We start from the raw sequence: 23,860 nt of genomic DNA, 5'->3' as shown, positions 1-23,860 counted from the left end.
GGAGATTGCTTTTTCAGATGGAGTAAGAGTTTTTCTCTATAATATATTGTTTTCAATAAAGAATCAGCTCCTACATTAACTACTCCAATATTCATTATGAATGAAAACATAATAAAACATATCTTGTCAGATTAAGAAGCTCCTGAATCAACCTTCGGAAGACAAAGTGGGGCTTCTGAATAAACTGATTATATAACATAGGGTAATGCCAGCAGGCAATCTTAATTATGCTTTCTTCTAGCATGTGATGATATATCCTGTGAAATATTGTGGGCTAACACTTGTGAGAGGAACCAACAGTGCAATTTTTAGGGTAGGTGCATTGCGTGGTGGTTCTTTGCTTTTCTGTTAAGCTTAAAAACACCTAGTTTTGTCGTTTTCTTCAGTTTAATCCAACTCATATTAGATTTTGTAATTTTATCAAGACTAAATTCCTATCTGATCAGTAAAACATAGAAAGTTAAAAAAAAAAAAAGCGTATCCTGTAGTTTGGTCTTGTGCAAGTAAACCACCTTCTTTTTGTGGTCACAATGGAAGTTGAAAATCTTTATATATTTTCTTGTACTGTCACACCATGTGACTCAGGCATATCAAATCCACCTTCTAGTCTCAGTTTTCCCATGTGTAAAATGAAAAAAATGTAGTTAATACTACTTTTAGAAGGATGCTGCAGAAAAAGCAATAAAATTCTGTAATATAATATAAAATATTATAGCCATGTTTTATGCACAAAAATATTCTTGTAAGTTTTCATTATAAGTCTAGATTATGTGAGTAGAAAATTAAATTCACTAAGTGAACTGGTTATTTGAAATTTCATTGATTAATCTTCCTATAAAATGGACTTTCATATCTCATGCTTGCTTAAAATATAGCAGAGACCATCAGAAAAGGAAGCCATTGTATTTAGAATAGAATTAATGTGAGGATACAGTTTCCACATTTTTCCCTTCAAGTTGTTCTGCATCTCGAATTAACAGAGTTCTCCAATTAAACATGAGGCTGGAGACTGAGAAGAGACTTGCCCCTTAAGTTAGTGAGTTTCCAGTTCTTAGTCAAGTCCAAGCTCTGCACTCGGAGTTAATCATTCTGATTGCTGAGCTAGTCTTGGCAGAGGTGTGTTTTGTCTTTTACCACAGATAGCTCAACTATCCTGACTCACAGAGAGCTTACCAGAATACATCATGTTATGCCCTGTAGAATTCTAGAATATTGTAGTATTCATAATCCTGGTACATTTTTATCATCATGCTTTCAGGAAAAATTTTAGACTGTGATTAAATGAACATGCAATCCCCAAACAAAACAAAACCAAACCCCCAATGTGGCATATATATGTGGGTGAGGGGAATGGGAATTGACCCTTGTTTACTATTGACTGTCGTACCTAAAACTATAACTCCTAGGCATATATATATGGGTGAGGGGAACGGGAATCGACCCTTGTTTACTATTGACTGTTGTACCTAAAACTATAACTCCTATGAATGAACAGAATATGGCATTGGTATCCCATAGAACTGACAAAGAGTTGATTTGATTCAGACCTGTTGATAGACAGAATTATTGTTGTGAATTTGGTAATTAGACATAAATGTAAAGTCCTAAAGACCATGTTTGCTTACATCACAATTTGTGTGCTCACTCTATGGTGAATGCAGAAGAGGACATTAGCAGCCATGGTGGGCCGAATTTAAAATGGTCCTGATGACCTTTGCCACTGGCATCACTCCCATGATTGTGGTGCTTTGTGTGGAAAAATGGAGATTATCAGGGTAGGCCTAATCTAATCATGGGTCATTGAAAACCAGAGATTTCTCTGGCCAGTTGCAAAAGGAAATGTAAGAAGGATGTGAAGTGCAAGAGGGATTCATCGTATTGTTTTTGAAGATGGAGGGGGCCATGTGCAGGGACTAGAGAGCAACCTCTAAGAGCTGAGAGTGATAACTGGCTGACAGCCAGCAAGGAAATAAGACCTCCACCCTGTGGCTGCCAGTAGAACTGGATTCCTTCAACCACCAGAACAAGTGGGTTTTCCTTCAGAGCCTCCAAATAAGAGTCAAGCATGGTCAACATCAGGATTTCAACCTTGTGAGATCTGAAGCAGAGAACCTAACTGAGCCCCCCTGGGCTTCCTATCTACAGTTCTGTGAGCTAATAAGTGGATTATAGTGCTAAGCTGTTCAATTTGTGATCATTTGTTACACAGCATAAAAACTCATACAATGGGGGTAGATCCAATTCTTTAAATAGGCAATACCGTGTTGAACAAAGGACTTGACAGAAAACTAGGACTTTAAGAAAATGTTAGGAAGTCATCATATTTCAGCTTTATGTCTCCTAGAAAAAAAAAATCAATTATTGGAATTTCCAGTCTGGACTGAATGGAGACTTCTGAAAGTTTTGTGTCATTCTTTCAATAACAGCTCAGCAGGACTGACTTTCATTCCTGTTCATGGAATATACACGTGGAAGAATGAAAAATCTAGCAAGTTTTAGTGGCCCAGTTCTTCAAATTTTCCTATTCGTTCATCTTAGAGACTGACATATGCTCTTCAGCTATCTCTTTGCTTATAAGGGATCGTAACAACTGCTGTTATAAATTTCCTATCTGTAAGTTGCTGAAATTCCACAAAAGGGAAAAAGAGAGAAGCTCAAAGTAAAAAATACTTCCAGGCAATACAAATCTTGCTAATAGCTGACTAATTGTGAGTTTTGTAGCCAAAATTCAATATGGCACTGGAAGCACATAGGGCTATTTTGAAAAGAGGCCTACCAAAATCAAGGAATTCTTCCTCTGAAGTAACCACAGAAATCTTCCTGGAATGTTCTTCAAGACCAAGCTTTCTGTATAACATTTCACAGAAGAGCAAAATGCCTTTGTCTGTTAGTTTCATAGTCTGATGTATGGCGCACACTTTTCCACCACTTTTGAGCTATAATCAATTTGAGGGCACCAGAAATAACTTCTAACCAACAGTTTTATATTCCTACATTTTTGACTTATACTGTCTAAAATGTAACCAGATAACACGATGATTGCTTTCTGAAATACTATTTCCTGTATAAAAGGCATCTTTTATGGGCAGATAATCTATGACAAGCTTAAATTGCTTAGATAATTTCTCAAAACGACAACCCTGCTACATCTGTTTTTTAAAAATCAAATTGTATGACTGGAATCAGCTTCAATATTTAGCTCTTCTCATATCAATAAGATGTTATAACATCAATGACAGATAATTGCATTTCTTTTTAATTTTAACTTTATTTAATTTTCAAATAGTCAATATATTCACATGGTTTAAAATTTAAAACTCATAAAAGAGTATTCATGAAAAATTCTCTCTTCAACCTTATCTTCCAGCCACTGAGGCTCATTTTCTGGGAAGCACAGTGCCACTTGTTCCTTGGGTGTCCTTCCAGCCTTAGTCTATGCTACTTATCTATATACATATCTATATAGATATATAGCTGTATCTAGATATAGAAATCTACATATCTATATAGATAAATATCTACATATCTATATAGATAAATATACTCTGGCTGGTGGCAGAAGGAAATTAAGAGGGATGTGAAGTGTAAGAAGGATTCAGTGTGCTGTCTTTGAAGATGGAAGGGCCCACATGCAGGGACCAGAGAGCAACCTCAAATTGTTGAGAGTGATCACTGGCTGACAGCCAGCAAGGAAATGAGAATTTCACCCTGTGGCTGCCATAGAACTGGATTCCTTCAACCACTGGAGTAAACAGCTTCTCCTTCAAAGCCTCCAAATAAGAGTCAAGCTTGGTCAACATCTTGATTTCAACCTTGTGTGATCTGAAGGGGCCCCTCTGATAAGCTTTGTAGAATGTGTCTTAGAGTTTCCTGTTTTCCCATGTGGTATTAACTTCCTCATGCCTCCAGTGCTGCACATGTATCAGAATGGCTGAGCAGTTTCCACAGGTCTACCAGGCAGTAGCAGTGGGGAAGCCTTAGAGCAGGATTGACAGCTGAATGGTGCATCTGAGGAAAGGTGCTGTGAGGCTACATCTGAGATAATGAGGTTGTTGTTGAGTGACAGTCGCAGTAAAAAACTTTTAGCCAAAAGAACATGAGAAAAGGCATAAGAGACATTCAAAACACGGACCATTTTGGTATGAGTATGCACAGCACCATGAACGTTAAAGAGGGGGCAGGAAACTGTTACTGATGCTGAAATTCTAGCACAGATTCAAATTTTAATACATTTCTATGTTTCTAGAAAGAGACTCATTTTGAAATTTTTTACTCCATGGACTGATTTTCTTAGTAGTTGCTAGTAGGATTTTTTTTTTATTGTGGTAAAATATGCATAACAAAAAATGTACCATTTTAATCGTTTTTCAGTGTACGAATTCAGTAGCATTAAACACATTCACACTGTTGTGCAAATTAATGAGCTTTTATTGGAGAAAAGTGTGGTAGACAATTTTCAAATTTTGGTCATGTTGAAAATTGCTGGTTTATACTTTATTTTTTTACTTAGATCCTGATATATCAAAAAAAGTATGACTTCAATTTCTTTTTGTAAACTTGCCTTCTGCTGATGCCTTGTCATGAAAATTAACCATGGGTCTTACATCTGGAATTCTACAACTGTGGAAATGGCTAAAAAATTCCAGGAGCAAACATAATTTAAAATGGCCATTTTTTTTTTTTTAACTCATTATTTTGAGAAGTGTCAATTTTTGAAGTATCTGGACATGCGTTGTTGGTTCTGTGAATAACTTGGACAAAATCAAATTGTGCAAAGGTCTTTCTCCTAAGCACGAAGAATGATGGGTTGATCCACAATAGAGCTAGCCTTGGATAAGCTCTTTACAAAGTACTCTCCAACTTCAGATGGTACCACTGACAAATTAATGACAATTAATAAAAATAGGATGGGTCGCCGGGCGCGGTGGCTCACGCCTGTAATCCCAGCACTTTGGGAGGCCGAGGCGGGCGGATCACAAGGTCAGGAGATCGAGACCACGGTGAAACCCCGTCTCTACTAAAAATACAAAATATTAGCCAGGCGCGGTTGTGGGCGCCTGTAGTCCCAGCTACTCGGGAGGCTGAGGCAGGAGAATGGCGTGAACCTGGGAGGCGGAGCTTGCAGTGAGCCGAGATCGCGCCACTGCACTCCAGCCTGGGCGACAGAGCAAGACTCCGTCTCAAAACAAAAAAAACAAAACAAAAAAAAAAAAATAGGATGGGTCTTTTGACATAATCCTTAGGAAAAAAAATATGTCTTTGGACCTTTTACTCAGGTGTCCGCTCAGGCAGACACCATTTTTCTTTTTAAAATTCACTATTACTTAAAATAAACCCTGAAAAAATACCTAGTTGCCAATAGCTATTTCTAATGAATACTAAATGCTAGAATACTAAATTCTAGGACTGTAAAACATTTCCTCTCAAGAAGCACTTGAGCCTTCCTCTTTTTAGTATAGACGGAAGCTTCTCTCTATTGGTGCCACACTGCACATTTGCAAACTCATGTTTCAGCAATGTCACATCAGTAATTGTTGGTACACACACACACACACACACACACACACATATTCAGATCGGTGAAGTGGATTCAAAGAACCAATGGCCTTTAGGTCAAGGTTTCTAAAGCATCTTGTCTCAGGAATTTTAAGCATCTTATCTCAGGAATTTTACATGTGACAAAATTTACTCATCTCACACGTTCGTGTTAGTAGTCTAATCTTCTGAGATCTCTGCAGGAAATAACGTACTACTATGTTTTGTGAACAGGAAGGCTTTCTAAAAGAATCCGTGCATGGCATTTTTGACTGCAAATAGAACATAATTCTTCAATGGCATGTCTGAACTAATCTGAGGATGTTAGCCTGAGGTTTCCTGTGTTTTATCAAGAGCAAAAAAAAAATATAGTTCACATTATAGCAAGCATAGATATTAGCAGTGTCCAAGTTATTTTTGTGTTGTGTCCTGTTGGATTAGAATATTTATTCTGGTCATTGAAATATCAATAAATTCTGTCAAGAAAAATAATTAGAAGAATTTATTGTAACTTTTATATATAATGCTTAAGGAGTGTTTCTCAACTTGACCCTATTGACATTTTGGGCCAGATTATTTTTTATTGTGGGAGCTGTAGGGTCTTTAGCAGGATTCTCCTGTCTACCGACTAGATGCTGATATTTTCTCCCCAAGTTGAGACAACCAAAAAAGTGCCCTCTGGACATCGCCAAATATCCTTTGGAAAGCAAAACACACACATTTTAGAATCACTAGCTTAAAGGAATATGCATTGAGAAACACTGACTTAAGGCATGCCTTCTAGTCTCAGTATCAGCTGCAAAAAACAATGATGTACCCTGGGAATGAGGGGCTGTACCACTGTTAAAATATGAAAATAATTTCATACCATTTACCAGTTAGGTGCTATACTCAGTCTTCCAGATTATTCTCCCACTCTACCCTGGCTCCTCCCCAGGGACCATTTTCCACCTCCCAACTATGTAGAACCTCGAGGATTAACGTGGCAAGGGGCCTCCATGGTCTGTTAAATTTTCTATTACCTTTTATCATCTTATTTCTGTTAATTTTATTATTTATATTAATTTCATTTTACTATCACCTTTTCAGACAAGCTAGAAGAAGCTGTATTTATTGTGCTTCTCTATTCACAGTGGAGTCCTTGAGCAGAAAGTCAGATTACTCCCTTCTAGTTTGCTGTCTTAGTAGACAAATGAGAGGTGTTTCCCTGTTCCACACATCATCCCTCTTCTAAAATGACTGAGCATTCCTTACCACTGAACACATGTTGAAACATATCTGGCTTGAGTTTCCTTTTTAGAAGGGTTTGTTGTGAGAATCAATGGAAAAATACCCAGAGAGAAATTGGTACACAAACTTACAATGTAAAAATAGCTCCAGCGGAGATGATAACAAAAGCTTTGTCAAATTGCACATAATAGAGTCAATCACAGGCAGACAGTGCTTGGAGTTGGTCCTCCTGATACTTCAGTCGTTCATTGGCAGGCTGCTCATGCTCCTCCACCGATTTAGAGGTACTGAGGAGCGTACTGCATAGTACCATAGATCTCAGCCTAAATCCTTATTTGTGGGGTTATGGGTATTTAAATATTTTCTTGTGGATTCCCTGGATTTCATAGAATTCTGTTTTGTTTCAATCTGAAAAGAATTCTCTCCTCTGCTTATGCCTCTCTTTAGGAATTACCAATTTTCTGAAACTCCCTCAATCAAAATTTCCCCTTAAAATATGTGAAAATAAATATTTTATATTTATTTACCTAGAGTAAATTGATAAGTATTTTACATAACTATTGATTTCTGGTTATAAAATTTAATGGACTGTTTGTTCAGAAAGTAATAAAAATTTCAAAACAGACGTAATAGTACCCTTTCATCTAACAACCCAGGGATAAAAGTATTCTGGAATTTTTATGCAGACAGAATTGCTATTAAATGCAAAATGGGAGCACACTATAAATTCTCTTTTTTTCTACTTAATATAATATAATGTGGACATAAAGTAGTTTTGTGTGATTCACTTGTGGCAGCTGTATCGTGTTTCGCTGAATGCATGATCATTATGAGTTGATCCTTATTGATGCATGATTTTGTTGATTTTTGTCTTGTGTCATATTTGACATAGCCATTACAATTCAAATGCACACATCTTTGCATATTTGTACCATTATTTCTTGTAGACGATTTCCTCCAAGTGGAAGCATGGAGTTAAAATATTATGCACATCTTGCAATTTGGTGTATGTTACGAGACTGCCCTCCAGGAAGAGCTGTCCAATTTACGTTCTTCTATGGCCTGAGTGCACCTGATCCTCATTTCTTCACTAGACACATATATTTTAAAATAGGTTTTCAATCTATTAAGAAGGCTGCCAAAAGTTTTGAGGTCTGGAATTGATTTAGTTTGATTGTAGAAGTTTGTGATTGTGTTTTCTGAAGCAATGATCATAAAATTAAATGTTTTTCCAGTAGAAATTGGTTTAACCCATTATAGAAAGTTGTCGGAGAGTCTGGATAGAGATAAGAGAGTGAATTATTTGTCCAGTTATTGAGAAGTAAGACAGTATCAATTTGTCTTATGAGAACAGCATCAGCACTGTAACTGAACTGACTTTGGTATAAGTTTCGCCCTTAGAAATTTAAATAAAGAATGGGGATGGTGTTTAATGTATTGCATTATTTTTATCACATTCAGCAACAAAGAAGAACCTTAGCCTCGCTTTGCCATGTTTCTCCTGATGGAGTTATTTTTGAATCCTTTTTCTCCACGTACTTTTTAGATGCCAGAGCCAAGTGAAGCACAGTTTGGTCCTGAGTTTGATGTGAGATGGCGTCCAAAAACTAGGCTGACAGCTTTCATTTAGAATATAGTGACTCCAGCCGGCATCTGGCCTTCTCCTCTGGTGGACTGAGATCCAGCCTAGGCTAAATGACACACTAGACTTTAATGTTTTTCTGTCCAAGGAAGCTTTTTCTGAGTAAATTGTAGCAAAAGACAGATCAACTATTTCCTTTGGGAGCATCTATCCCTTGTGATTCTCTCCCCTTCTGCTCCCTTCCCTGACTCTCCTGAGATCAAAGAATAAGGTCAATTTTCTTTTAGAGATAGCCTTATGAGTGAACTGCCTGTAAGATTTTGGGAGGAGGTGGTAAAGGAGTAAGACACCAACATTTACTGCATACTTAGTATCTAGCACCACACAGAACTTTTCCTTTCATCATCATAACAACAGTATGAGTGTATTAGAGTTCTTCAGAAAATATATCCAATAGGGTATATATGTGTGTGTGTGTGTGTGTGTTTGTGTGCATACAAAGAGAGATTCATTTTTAAGGAATTAGCTTATGTGAACTTCGGGGTTGGAAAGTCCCTATTCTGTAAGGCAGGCCAGTAGTCTGAAAACTCAGGCAGAGTTGCTATGTTGGAGCCTTGAGGCAGAACTGCTTCTTCCTCAGGAATCCTCAGTCTTTCTTCTTGAGACCTTCAACTGATTGGATGAGGCCCACCAACACTAGGGAGCATAATCTTTATTTAAAATCAACTGATCGTAAATGTTAATCACATCCACAAATACCTTCACAGCAACATCAAGGCTAGTGTTTGACAAACAACTGGGCACCATAGTCTTGTCAAATTGACACGTAGAGTCAGCCATCACAGATAGCTCTTGGAAGCACAATCAAAGGACCAGATCATACTAAGTGGCTTACAATTTGCAAGTGAGGAAATTAGGGTTCAGAGAAATTATGTAATTTCAACAAGGTCTTGTAAGTGGTTGGGCTGAGATTCAAATCCAATTCTGACTAACTTCAAAGTCCACATGTGGCCACTGCACACACACACACACACACACACACACTAACATCTCATATCCCTTCTAGACCAATCCCTGGAAGAATTTATGTCACAGAAGAGGGAAAATAATCAAGACCATCTTTCATTGTCATTGGTATTGAAAGTGGTTATGCACCGTAGGGTTGGGGAAAAAAGGAGTTGTCACGGATAAACCAAAACCTCAAAATTTTGTTTGAGCTATATCTTTTTAAAAAAAATTCCACCATTTTTAGACAAACAAAAATTGTTTAGGGATTGGTAGTTGAGACTGAATCACGTGCAGAGAGCTTAAGAGAAAACTTATTAACCATGTCAGTTTGTTTAGCTGTTCCAAATACATATTTGGAAGCAGTAGTCCACATCCTTCTCAAGCATGTTAGAACTTTATAAGCTCCATTCTCCTTCCCTTGCCCTTTTTCAGGGAAATTAGAATATTTTGTTTTCCATTGGCTGTATCTTAGGAAATAGGATGGTTTAGTAATTTCAGCATTGGGTTCAATTAATTTTCATTCTGTATGTATTGAAGATCTTGTGTATTTTTTTATGTCAGTCTGCAATATAAAACAGGAAATTTTAAGGCAGGATCAAAATAGCATTATGTCCTTAGAATATAATCATTGAACCCCTAATTCATTCTATTTTGGCTGAGAGTTAGAAAGCAACATTGTTATTTCAGAAAAAGAAGCTTGATTATAAAGATAGCAGCTTTCTGTAAAATGTCCACGTTTATCTTCTTTTACTTTGGCTCATCTTATAGGAGTAGCTTTTAGAGAAAGCTAAAAAATGTCATGAACTATTGACTCAAGGAAAACACTAATCTTATAATGAAAATCTTGCTATTTTTAGATTTGAGGCTCTCATTGATTGTTATATGAGTATAAGAGATTAAAATCTAGTAACTGACATGGACATTTGATTGATTTGTAAGTTTAATTTTGTAATTGACTAATTTGGGAACGAGCAATGATTTTACATTCATAAATATAAAAAGGATTCTCTATATTTTGATACCATATCCACATCCATCTCCTATTATGAATGCTTAAATAAGCATCAGACACACAGCTAATTATTGGTCATGGGAAATGTAGAGATAATTGAATATTCATGGTGATAGACTAAACATTTCCAACTTTGGAAGCATACACACTCCTTAAATTCATTTTAAAGGGGAAGAACCACATGCATGACAGTTGTACAGGTGGCCTTGGACTGACCCAGTTCTCCGCACTTCCTCACTGGTAGTTCCTTTTTTTCTATTAAAAATTTTTTTTGACACTCTAACAGACTTGCATTAAAGTCATTCTCAATAGTAACTGTAGAATGTGCTGGGACTATAAAATCCTGAGATAGGGAGGGACTGGCTGAAATGGCCTTGGTTCTATTCCAGTCCTCCACTAGAAGCAGCATGTCTTCCAAAGCTTTAGCCCAGTGATTCACCTGACCTTAGCGTATAAACTCAGGGCAGCCTGCCATTCAGGGCCCCTCAGCTGCCGAGCAAGTGGAGAGTCACACGGCATGGTCAAGATTCCATTTGTCCCAAGCAGCTTTCCTGAGACTTGGGGAACTGGTTTGTGATGAATCCTAGGCTTTTGCTCTCCTTTGCTGCCTGTCTGTAAGTAAGAAATCTGCTTCATGTGACTTGTTCTGTATGAGTGTGTTCTGTTTCACTGGACTCAGAGAAAATGGTAAGCTGTATACAGTAAGCCTGCTTCACATAGGAAAATAATATTTACCATTTTTCCTTTAGCTTTGCTCAACGTTAATTCCAAAAGATATTAAATATCCCACAAATTGCAATACATTAGGAGGTGGAAGGCCTCATGTGCTATGGGACATCTCAGTTCTGGAAGAAAACTAATAAAATATTCTATAAGAACAGCTGTAAAAGCCACAGCCTTATCAGCCCTCGCTTTTATGTTATCTGACACAACGCTTCTTGTCCCTATCCACTCTCCATAAAGTGAATGAAATCAGCAGTGAATCTTTGTGTAGTATCATATGGGTCATAAGCATCCAGAACCGTAGACAGAACCATACAAAGAACCCAATTCTCCAGTCCAGGAAATGGCAAACAGGCTAGTAGAAAGTCCAAAGAGAAGACCCAAGGATTTTTAAATATGAAAATAAATTTTCGAGACCTAATCTTGTGCTGGGAAGTTTTATTTCTGGGTGTACTTCTGGTGGATAGGCTGAGAAGGGCTGCTTAGAGTTTTGCCAGCATTCTCCAGGCACAAGGAGACATTTTGAAGTAAAAAAATATCTCCAGGGAACCATAACACTCTACTTTGAATTACTCCTAATTTTATTCCAGTACCACCTCTCTAGCAGCCATCCCCAGCTGCTACTCAACAACTCAGCTACACCTCCAACTCCTTCAAGATCCATGGCAATGACCTGATTTCCAAGATTTTCTTTTTTGTTTATCATTTGTACGTATCTACTAGAGATGTGCTAGAAGAAGCACTCTGCTGGGACGTTAATGTATGTTGTGATGGGACAGATAACCATGACCAAATTTGAAATGGTATCAAGCTGTGTATTTGCAAATGTGCCTTAATCCTATATCTTCGTTTTGCACCTCTCTCTCTCATGTGCCACCATCAAGCATCTGTAACAGGAGGATAAAAATGCAGTTATAGAAATCAGAGCATTCTGCAATCTTAAGAGCAATATATTAATACAAGTATTATATATTGCAGCAAAGAGATATATCTTACACAATTTTGTCATTTGAAACAAACACACATTATAGTAACTCTCTGTATATATATATACACACACATATATATATATGTTTAAGGTAAGCTAGGCTAAGGTATGAGGTTCGGTAGGTTAGGTGTATTAAATGCATTTTCTTTTTTTTAAATTTTTATTTTGCTTTAAGTTCTGGGATGCATGTGCAGAATGTGCAGGTTTGTTACGCAGGTATACATGTGCCATGGTGGTCTTCTGCGCCCATCAACCCATCATCTAGCTTTTAAGCCCTACATTTCAACTTAACAATATTTTCAACTTACAGTGGGTTTATCTGGATGTAGCTAGTATTAGAAGTTGATGAGCATCTATAAGTATGTACTATATATCTATATGTATACATCACTCTTTGCCTCAGTATCTTCCACTGACTTCCCAATTCATTCAGAATAAAATCCAAAATCCTTACCATGGCTTACAAGGCTTTACATGACCTGTGTTCTGACACTTATGTGACCTTATCTTCATCTTCTCTTCCTTTCACTCATGATGCTTCAGACACAATGGCCTCCTTGCTCTTCCTCAAATGGGCTGAGTGTTACCCTACCTCAGAGGGTTAGCTTTTGCTGTTTCCTCTTCCAGGTATACCTTTGTCCTAGATACTGGCAAGTCTCATTTCCTTGCTTCTTTAAGTTCTCTGCTTAAATGGCACTGTATCAATAGTTCCTCGATCATCCTATCAAAAACCCAGGCTTTTGGTTTCCCAATCCTGTTACTGTCTTTCCTTTGAGCTTGCTCTTTTCTCTCAGAGCTTTTTCACAGTCGATGCACTATTTATTTGTTTATGTTTTCTTCTCCTCCATTATAATGAAACTCCAGGGAGTTATTTGTTTCCTGAAAAATCTCCAGCTTCTAGGACCACGGCTGACACATAGTAACGTGCTCAGTCAGTATTTGTTGAATGAATGAAGGAATATTAACAAAGTTAGGCCTATATAGCACAACTCATCTCCTTGTTTACTGAATTGATGATCTGTGTCTTTATAAAGGACTTTTACCACTGTGAAATAGTTGAGCCTTGCTACATCCAACCAACTAACCAATAGACAAGTGAGTAAAGGATAGATGTATAACTAATAGGTTTAATAAACAAAATGAAATGAAAACAATCATTATTGGTTACATTAAAACAGGAAATGAAAGCCTCTCAGATTGTCAGACTTTGAAGATACATGTTCTTAAGGACAACTCTTTAGATGACATTATCTATGAGCCTGACTTTAGCCAAAGCAAATGTACAAATGAATTTTGCCTTTTGATCGTCTCGTCAACTTGATGTCTAGAGACGATTCCATCTACTTCATCTATGTTGACCAGTGTGACCAATGTGTCTGCTGTATTCTCTGTCTACATTCAGCTAAGACTTTTCACTTCCCACAATTTCAGTATTCTCACCTTTGAGATCACAGGGTCACGCTTAATGACCTCTAAGGTTGCATCCTGTGCTAATGTGTCTTCACAGCACTTCCTACAATTGAATTTGATGAATTAACTTTGTAGTGACCTTTTTTCATGTACCATACATAGAGATTTACTGTATTCTCTATGAGTTAAAGGATCATGCCAATTTTCTTCATTGCTATACCCCCAGCATTTAGTGTCTGACACAGTAAGTTCCCAATAAAAATCTGTTGATTGAATAAATGCCGGCATGAATGAAAGCGATTCTAAAAAGGGTGTTCACAAACATACCAAGCTTACTTTTTGATAACTTGTGGGAAGAGGTTATCATCTTCTTCCTACGAAACCTACCAATCTTATTTTATTTTTAAACTTGGGCTTTGAGATGTCATGATATCAATGGACCCATTTTAGTAATTTTCTGTTTCATTCTTCTTAAGTAGAAATCTTGCCTTTAATATTTTAATGTTAATGCTATCTTACAGGTACAGGGTCTAACTCACTTAAATCCATGCTCAGCACACGTAAAAAGCCAATGTTTTAATTTCCAAAGACACACTTCAAACCTGGTGACATGAAAACAGTGCTGCCTGATTGGATTTTCCCCATAACGAATGGAGGCCATAAAAAGGACTTATGTCTAGTATCAATTATTCATACTCCAACAACTTGTGCATCCACAAGTTACAGCTCAACCTCTTTACCAACAATAAAATGCATCTTTTCTCTGAACAGAATGCAGGTTGCTGTCAGGTAAAAATATATCTTGACTTGAACAATGGATATTTGCATCCATCCCTGGGAGTCATGGACACAAGGCCATTACTTGGGTGAAACAGAACTGTCAAAACAGAACTGCGGCAAGAGAGGCCAAAGCACAACTTGAGATATTCTTGCTATTGAAACACCAGTCTATAAAGTTTGAAGAAGAGAAGGGAAGTAGAACATTTCTTAAACCCACCTGCTCCTCAGATCAGCACAGTCAACTAAGCGATTCATTGCTAATAGCATGTTAGCATCATTAAATAATCAAAATATTTTAGAAGTAATGACCCCTCTGTAATTATAGGTTTTTTTTTTCTTTGGGGTTGATAGTGAGGTAACTGAGGAAGTGAAATCTTGAGAAAAATTTAGGGCAGGAAAATTCTTTTTTAATGCAATTGTCTATTGTGGTGCACTAAATACCAGTAGCATCTCCCTAGATGGTGCATCACCTGGGGTCCTACTGCACTGTTTCAAAAACCCCTTGGCCGGGGGTGACAGCGATGATACCATTACTCATGGTGAATCATACCCATTTAAAAAGCCAGCATAGAAAAGGGGTAGAAGGGGAGGAGGAGAGCTGGTTCTTATAATCACTTCGAATTTGAGAACTTTGGACTTATATGCAACTTTGCCCTTATTAGAGTATTTGTGCAACTACATTCTACACCGTACATTATAGCTCTATAAAACACATTTGATAATTGATTCAACATATACTTCTTACTCAGTGCCTACTCTGGGTGCTAGGTATAGAGTCGTGCATTGAGCAGACTTAGCCCTGTTCTCAGGGAGTTTACAGTCTAGTGGAGGAAGGGCACAGAGCAGAAAGAAGTAAACACACATTTGTTTAACTACATCTTGGGATAAGTGCCATGAAGGCAGCATATAGGGAATGTTGATGCAGAAAAATGAACAAGATATTGTTGGAGACCTGCTCAGATCAGGTTGTCAGAGAAGGCTTATTTCATGGTTTGGTATTTAACATGCGATCTGGCCTACATAGCGGCTCTTGTCTGTAATCCTAGCACTTTGGAAGGCCTGGGCAGGGGTATCGCTTGGGGCCTGGAGTTGGAGACCAGCCTGGGAAACATTGCGAGATCCCAGCTCTACAAAAAATAAGTAAAAAATTAGCTAGCCATGGTGTTGAGCACCTATTGTCCTAGCTACTCCAGAGGCTGATGCAAAAGGATTGCTTGAGCTGAAGAGTTGGAAGCTGCAGTGAGTCACTATTGCATCACTGTCCTCCAGCTTAGGCAACAGAGTGAGACTGTGTCTCTAAAAAGAAAAATAAAAAAAAGTAAGACCTGAGGAATGAGAAACAGTCAGCTATGTTCCAGATAGGAATCAGAATGTGCAAAGGCCCTGAGTTTGGAAAGAGCATGTCAACAATAACCTGAACCAACAGTTGTGTAGAGAAGTGGCACAGCGCAATGGATAACAGCAAGGATGCTGTGGTCTCCCTGCTCAACTTTGCATGCCATGGTTAGATGTGTGACCTTGGAGAAGGTACTTAACCTCTCTAAAAATCAGTTTTTTCACCTGTTAAATGCAGATAACATTATAATTATATGCGGTAACATTTGTGAAGAACTTAAAACAGTGCTTGATACACATTAAGTGCTATGTTTTTGTTAAATTAAAAAAAATAATATGTAGGAGAGTGGAAAGAAGTGTCAAGTAACTGGAGTCTATATCCAAGGATTGCTACCAAAAAGCTGTCCCATCAGCAGTAACTTTGAACAAGTCTCTCATCTCTTCTGTGTCTGTTTTCTCACTTAATAAGTGTTACACAAAAATGTCCTATGGTGTCTCTAAGAGTCTATATGATTCCTTTTTATTGGTTTGTTCATCCTTGCTGCCATGCACATTTTATTCTTTTTTTAATTTTAATTTTTTATTATACTTTAAGTTCTGGGATACATGTGCAGAACATGCAAGTTTATTACATAGGTATACATGTGCCATGGTGGTTTGCTGCACCCATCAACCCATCATCTACATTAGTGTTTCTCCTAACACTATCCCTTCCCTAACCCCCCCACCCCTCGACAGGCCCCAGTGTGTGATATTCCCCTTCCTATGTCCATGTGTTCTCATTGTGCAACTCCCACTATAAGTGAGAACATGCAGTGCTTGGTTTTCTGTTCCTGTGTTCATTTGCTGAGAATGATGGTTTCCAGCTTCATCCATGTCCCTGCAAAGGACATGAACTCATCCTTTTTTTATGACTGCATAGTATTCCATGGTGTGCCACATTTTTTCCATCCAGTCTATCATTGATGGGCATTTGGGTTGGTTCCAAGTCTTTGCTATTGTGAATAGTGCTGCAATAAACATATGCGTGCATGTGTCTTTGTTGTAGAATGATTTATCCTTTGGGTATATACCCAGTAATGGGCTTGCTGGGTCAAATGGTATTTCTGGTTGTAGATCCTTAAGGAATTACCACACTGTCTTCCACAATGGTTGAACTAATTTATACTCCCACCAATAGTAGGAGCATCTGCTGTTTCCTGACTTTTAATGATCGCCATTCTAACTGATGTGAGATGCTATCTCATTGTGGTTTTGATTTGCATTTCTCCAGTGACCATTGATAACGAGCTTTTTTTCATATGTTTGTTGGCTGCTTAAATGTCTTTTTTTTTTTTTTTTTTTTTTTTTAAGACAGAGTCTGGGTGCAATCATAACTCACGGCAACCTCCAACTCCTGAGCTTAAATAATCCTCCTGCCTCAGTCTCCAGAGTAGCTAGGGCTATAGTTGCTCACCACCAGACCTGACTAGTTACAAACTTCGTGTGTGTGTGGAGATGGCATCCCACTATGTTGCCCAGACTAGTCTTTAACTCGTGGCCTCAAGCAACCCTCTTGGCTCAGCTTCCCAAAATGTTGGGATTACAGGTGGGAGCTGCTGCACCTAGCCATTTTGTTCTTAAGAACACAGTGGCCTTGCAGAAGTTTTCATCATCTGAAAGTTGGTTAGTGGTAGAGTTGAGACTAGAACCCAGGTCTCTCCTGCTTGCTTTCTCAAATAAACACATAATGCAAACACAGAACAGTTGAGAAGAGATGCTGGTCTATTTTAATATATTGGTTGATATTAAAAGATATTTTAATATCGGATATTTTAAAATATTTTTAAAGATATCTGAAAGTGTTGGATGAACAAAATGTCGAATAGAAACAAAAGATAAGTTGACCATTGACATTAAACCTATTTTGTACTGTGTACATATCCCTTTTCCCTTTACAGATCCACTCTCCACACCCTCCCCTCTATTTCTGCCCAGGATTCTACACTGCTTGGACTGCATCAAGGACTTCCCTTGACACTTGTGCTTCTGGTTGGATATTTTTAAATATCCACATATTTTTAAAAGAATGAAAGTGTCTCAACCAGGGCCTTGGGAAGAAGTAGATGGCCACCCATACTGAGTAATTTGAAGAGAGTTCACGTGGATAGAGTGAAGTGAAACTATAAGCAGTAGTGCAGTACTCCATGACTAGCAGCAATAGGGAAACTTGGCAGCCCTGGGTCTAAAAGGGCAAAGAGAAACTAAGAAATATAGCTGTTTGGAGAAGGCATGTCATGGGAATTGGAGTTGTGTTTGAGAGGCACCATCCAAATAAGTACTTCAAATAAGTATTCCATCCTCACTCTCCTTTTTCCTTCTGCTCTCCTGAATGGCCTCCCCATTGGCCAAATTCAACCAGGAGCACAAGTGTCAAGGGAAGTCCTTGATGCAGTCCAAGCAGTGTAGACTCCTGGGCAGAAATAGAGGGGAGGGTGTGGGGAGTGGATTTGTAAAGGGAAAGGGGATATGTACACAGTACAAAAAAGGTTTAATGTCAATGATCTTCTTACCTTTTGTTTCTATTCGACATTTTGTTCATCCAACACTTTTAGATATCTTATGTCATGCCAGATATTTGCTCAAAAAATCATTATATAGTGAAGTGATGTCTGGTCCTCATTTTTATTTCTGCTGACATATTGTAAAGAACTTGTGCCAATATGATGGTCAATTCACATAAAAATTAAATAATGAGTTCATCTAAATTATTTGATAGAATTATTCTATTAATTCATTTGAGTTTGGCAAAATCAATAGTTTCAGGTAAGTACTACTTTATGGCTGCTTATGCTGTACTAGGAGAAAAGGGTTAGTCATTGAAATCATTGTATTCTGCATGTAACACGGAAGGCAGGAGCCCAGGCTGAGCTTAACTGCTCACTCTCAGTATTTGAAGGACTGAGCACAGGGAGCGGTTCTACCAAGATTTTCTTTGCATGAGAGAATAAGAAGTCTCTTAGGCAAGGTTCATCCTAGAGGAAGAAAAAGTTAGAATTATGTTCGCATAAAAATGTCCTGTTTTTCAGAATTGTTTTAATATAATAAAAGCACAATGCCTATCACTAGAATTTGCCTAAAGATTATGAATTGACATATTTACAGTATCCAAAGCTGCAAAATGGGGATAATAAGAATACCTATGCCATGGGTTTGAGAGGGTTAAATGTAAATTAAATGTAAATTGCTTAGAACGGTGCTTGGTGCACGCACGCGCGCGCGCGCGCGCACACACACACACACACTTACTGTTGTTATTATTTAAGGTAACACATTTCTAGGGACTATTTCATTGAGAATCAACGTTTTTACAGTGGTATTACTGCTTTTCAGAACATGGATAAATGCACTATTTCTCTCCATACATATTAAATAATAATAGCACAAAAGCTGGATGCAATTTTATAACCCATTTTCAGCCAATTTTAGTGTTTTTGTTTCTTTTCAGAATATTCAGTAGTTTTTCAGCATACCCTGGAGAAATGGTAATGTGAAAACTATGGCATCTTATTTTAGTAAAATACCTTTAGTGTATCCTTTGGACATTGCTTCTGAAGTCTAAATTGCATTAGAATCTATTCTATGGAAATACAATCCGTGAAGCAATTATTTTCTGATATTTGGTTGGTATTCTTTTTATGTAAAAATGAGAAGCTTAATTTTGAGAATTATGAAAGTGCCTCTCCCAAACTGACATGTTGTCCTGTTCCCACTAAGTGAGTCATTCAAGATGAGCACATTCCTCTCATGAAGGGGCATGTGTTAATACTGCACTTAAAGGCACGATCTAACTCTATCTGTACTGACATGTATCATCCATTAAAAACTATGAAACTACAGCCTTTGTTCAGTTGTCTGACTCATACCTTAGATTATGGACTACAGTTAGAATATGTTACTCTCTATAAACTCACTTCCTCTCATTCTTAAAGTTATTTTAATATTCCTTCATGTCAAATATTAGTTGCTTACTTAATATATTCAATCATTTTTACCATGTCCCAAATATCATGTAGGTACTCCCCGAGGACTACAAATACCCAAGGGACAGTCTTGGCTCTCAAAGAGCTTAGAATCTAATGGAGGAGACAGACATTTACACACATCTATTACAAGGCTACAAGAGGGATATTGGATTAGGTACCAAAATGGCTGGAGGTGGGAAATGATTAATTCTGATTGAAAAATTTACCAGAGTCCTCTTCTCCAGATATCAGCTCTTTACCTAGATCTGGAAAGATGAGGAGGGTTTCTGCAGCATAAGTGAGGGTTTATCTATCCTCAGGCTAGGAGGTAAGGGAATTAGCACTGTGCCTTCAGGTGGTGGCAAGGGACACAGAGGGTGGTCTCCAAATTCATTTCACAGGTAAAGCAGGAGTTGAACTCTGAATGTTTTATCCCTTTGGATGGCTTTCAAGTTCCTTTCAGGTCAGTAGGGAAGATGATATGCAAAATGTGTGATAATCAAGACATTAACTGATAAGGTACAAAAATGGGGAATCAGATCTCTTGGATCTCTTCAGATTTTAGTCAGAAAAAATTATTCATCTTGCAGGGTATGGAAACAATGCAAGGTATCTTATTCATTTATCAGCCATGACCAAACGAGATTCAGAAAATGATTCCCTTGCTTCTTCCTCACGCTCAGAAATTGCAGGTACGGACCAGGTGTGGCGGCTTACACCTGTAATTTCAGCACTTTGGGAGGCCGAGGCAGGAGGATTGCTTGAGGCCAGAAGTTCGAGATTAGTCTGAGCAACATAGCAAGACCCTGTCTTTACAAAAAAATAAATTCGCCAGGTTTCATGGCACGCACCAGTATTCCCAGTTACTGGGGAGACTGAGGTGGGAGGATCATTTGAGCCCAGGAGTTGAGGCTGCAGTGAGCCAATGTCATTCCTCTGCACTCTAGCCTGGGCGACAGAATGAAACCCTGTCTCTAAAGAAAAAACAAACAACAATTAAAAAATAAACGACAGGTGATACACACTCAAAAGCTATTCATGACTGGGTTAGAAAAAGGAGAACAGAGGCTGGGCACGGTGACTCATGCCTGTAATCCCAGCACTTTGGGAGGCCGAGGCAGTTGGATCACCTGAGGGTCAGGAGTTTGAGACCAGTCTGGCCAAGATGGTGAAACGCTGGCTCTACTAAAAATACAAAAATTAGCTGGGTGTGGTGGCTTGCGCCTGTAATCTCAGCTACTCGGGAGCCTGGGGCAGGAGAATTGCTTGAACCCGGGAGGTGGAGGTTGCAGTGAGCTGAGATCATGGCATTGCACTCCAGCCTGACCAACAAGAGCAAAACTCCATTTAAAAAAAAAAAAAAAAGAAAGAAAAAAAAGAAAAGAAAAGTAAAAGGGGAGCAGAGCAGAAATAGAAATCAAAGTCTAAATTTTTAAAAAACCAATTTCTCCTTCATGCATCCAGAGAAGGCAAATATTCCTAACACATGTTCCCACAGTTCCAAATATTTCCTTGGATTGGATGTTATTTTTAGGGAAGGCATTCAGGATTAGGTTAGGTAGCAACTTGATCCACTGAACACTCATCTGGGAACTTGTCTTGGAATTATTTTCTTGATGAAGACTAAATATCTTGGAATGGAGTTGAAACAAAGGTTAGAACTGGCACTATTTTAAGACTCGTCCATAAAGGTATGTGGTATGTGCTGTACTTCACTCCCTGCCTAATACGATGGGCCTTAGTCTAGCTCATAAATGAAGTTCATGAGAAACACAAGCCTTGTGTGTATCTTTTCAATATTTCTTAGGAATGTAGCACTTATCTAGTTAATGCAGCCCTTGAATGTTGCCAGCTCCATTCTGCTCTTGTCGGTTCAATGAAAGCAATTTGATCACAGTCAAGCATGGCCTTGGATTCTTTCAGCTGTTGAGTTGGTGCATTCTCATTAGAAGGAAGGTATTATTTTCTATGTTGCCTAAACTCTAAATAATCAATTTAAGGAGAATAAGATAAAATATCTTTGCTATGGTACACCCACTACTAAGATGGCCCTCAAAGCTCTCTGCCTTTTGGTTTCCATGTCCTTGTGTAATTCCCTTCTCTTTTATGTGAGATGAACTTAGTGTCCTGGTTCTAAAGAATGGATTATGGCAAAAGTGATGGGATATCACTTCCAATATTAGATTTCAAAATTCTGTGGCTTCTGTCTTCCTAGCACTCTCTTCCACTCCATGGTTCTTGTTTGATTGCTTGCTCTAGGGGAGCAAGTTGACATATTTAAAGTTGTCCTATGGAGAGGCCCATATGCCAAGGAATTGAGGGTGGTTTCTGGCCAATAGCTAGTGAGAAAATGAAGTCCCAGCTCAAAGCTTGGAGGGACTGAATCCTGTCAGTGACCATGCGTGGGAGTGAGCTTGGAAGCAGATACTTTCTTAGTTGTACATTGAGATGACGGCAGCCTGTGACAGTCCCTGAGTCAGAAGACCCAGATAAGCCACCCTCAGATTCCTGATCCATAGAAACTGAGATAATACATGTTTCAAGCCACTAAGTTTTGGGTTAATTTGTCACACAGCAATGGATGATGAATGCACCTGTTTATAGAAGTGGTAAGGCTTAGGAGTGGGGCATAAAAAAAAGAGAATTTGTCTATTCAGTTGCATCTGTCAGAGTCACCAACCCAGGTAGGATCTTTGTGACAGATGTTCTACATATACTGTTTATAATCATTGCAACCACCTGGCAAGGATGGTGTTATTCATACAGTTTGGATGAAACTGAGGTTATGGAAATGTTGTTATTTGGCTCTGAACATGTAGTTAGAAGATGACAGAGATGAGTGAGGAACCAAAGTCTCCCTTACTCTGAAGCCTTGGTTCTCTCCTCTGTATTAGAGGGGTGTTAGAGGCCTGAGTGGGGTTAAGTAGGCTGGAAATCAGAATCACCTGTGGGTCGTTTTATAGTTAATCATGTCACTTTCCTTTTCTGGAGGTCCTGACACTGTTTAAACTAACCATACTACACAGTACAGTTGCACCCGAAGAGTTTTGCCCTTGTACAAGTTCAGCCATATCCCATGCAGCTTGGGCCCCAAATCAGAGAATAAAAACTATGCATTGCAGATAGGTTTTGATTGAGAACATGGTAGTCTTTAGATGCCTCTATGGTGATTAACAAGGTGACCATAAGACTTTGGCATTCTGGTGTTAGGTCATTTTAATTAAGTGAAAAATTAAAACAATAGTACCCACAGCTCCACTATTTGATGAGCTTCATACATAGTCTTATGTGTCCCAGTCCCTTCCTCACCTACAACCAAAAATTGACAAAATGAGTTTGGTTAAAGAAGGACAAGTTGGAAGTAGACTGGATGTATGATGAGTGCTGCCTTCATTTGGTTGTGGGAACAAGATTATGAAAAAACAGAAGGGTAGCCTACGCCTTAGGAAGATGTAGGTAGCCCCAGATGTTCCTGTAGTGGCAATTTGCCTTCTGAAGCTGGGTAGGCAGCTGCAGAATTGACTGGACTCTGAGAACAGGCTGCGGCTCTGTTTCATCAGCTCTAACGTCAGGTATAAGGTCTCTCTCCTATCATCAGCCCTTCAGCTCTTGCAACAGCTTTCCTGCCCATGGCTCTGGAGAGGGCCAGATAAGCCTCTCGCTGCTCATGGTTCTCACGCAAGTTATGGTCTTGCTTCCATGGGAGTGGACTCTCCACACACATAAGTGAAAGACATCACAATTAGCTGACAAAGTCCATAGTTTCTCCTGGAGGAGGTGATTGGAGTGGTCTCTTTTTCAATGACTTCCTACAATTTCACTGTGTTTTTGCATAGATTTCTCTAGAGCAGCACTACCCAATAATGTAGGTAGCCCCTAGCCACATGAGGCTATGCAGCATTTGCAGTGGGGTTAGTGAGATAGATGAAGTAAATTTTTCATTTAATTTCATTTCAATTAAATTAAACTTAAATGACCGTATGTAGCCGGTGACCGTTGTGTTGGATAATACAGTTCTAGAGGTTGTTCTCATTGTATTGTTGTTTTGTTAATTTATTTTGGGCTGATATTTATTGGACACTTTCTATGTGCCTGGCACTATACTTAGAATTTTGTATGTATTCATCCAGTTTTTGCAGAATGCGAAGAGATTGATAATATTATTGACATTTTCCAGAGCAGAAAGTTGAATCTCAGAGATGAAGTAGCCTGCTTCAGATCACACAGGCAGGAGACAGGATTCAACATAAAGT

At 38.4% G+C, this 23,860-nt stretch overlaps 1 long non-coding RNA gene across 1 annotated transcript in view; it reads left to right on the top strand.

Annotated features, from left to right (window-relative positions):
* LOC102115465 (uncharacterized) overlaps positions 1–23,860 on the top strand; it is a 289,733-nt gene that overhangs the window by 260,294 nt on the left and 5,579 nt on the right. The window lies entirely within an intron of this gene.

The sequence above is a fragment of the Macaca fascicularis genome, chromosome 3 (assembly GCF_037993035.2).
Source record: "Macaca fascicularis isolate 582-1 chromosome 3, T2T-MFA8v1.1".
NCBI lineage: Eukaryota > Metazoa > Chordata > Mammalia > Primates > Cercopithecidae > Macaca > Macaca fascicularis.
Note: the sequence above shows the minus strand (reverse complement) of the source record. Positions and strands in the feature narration are given on the sequence as shown.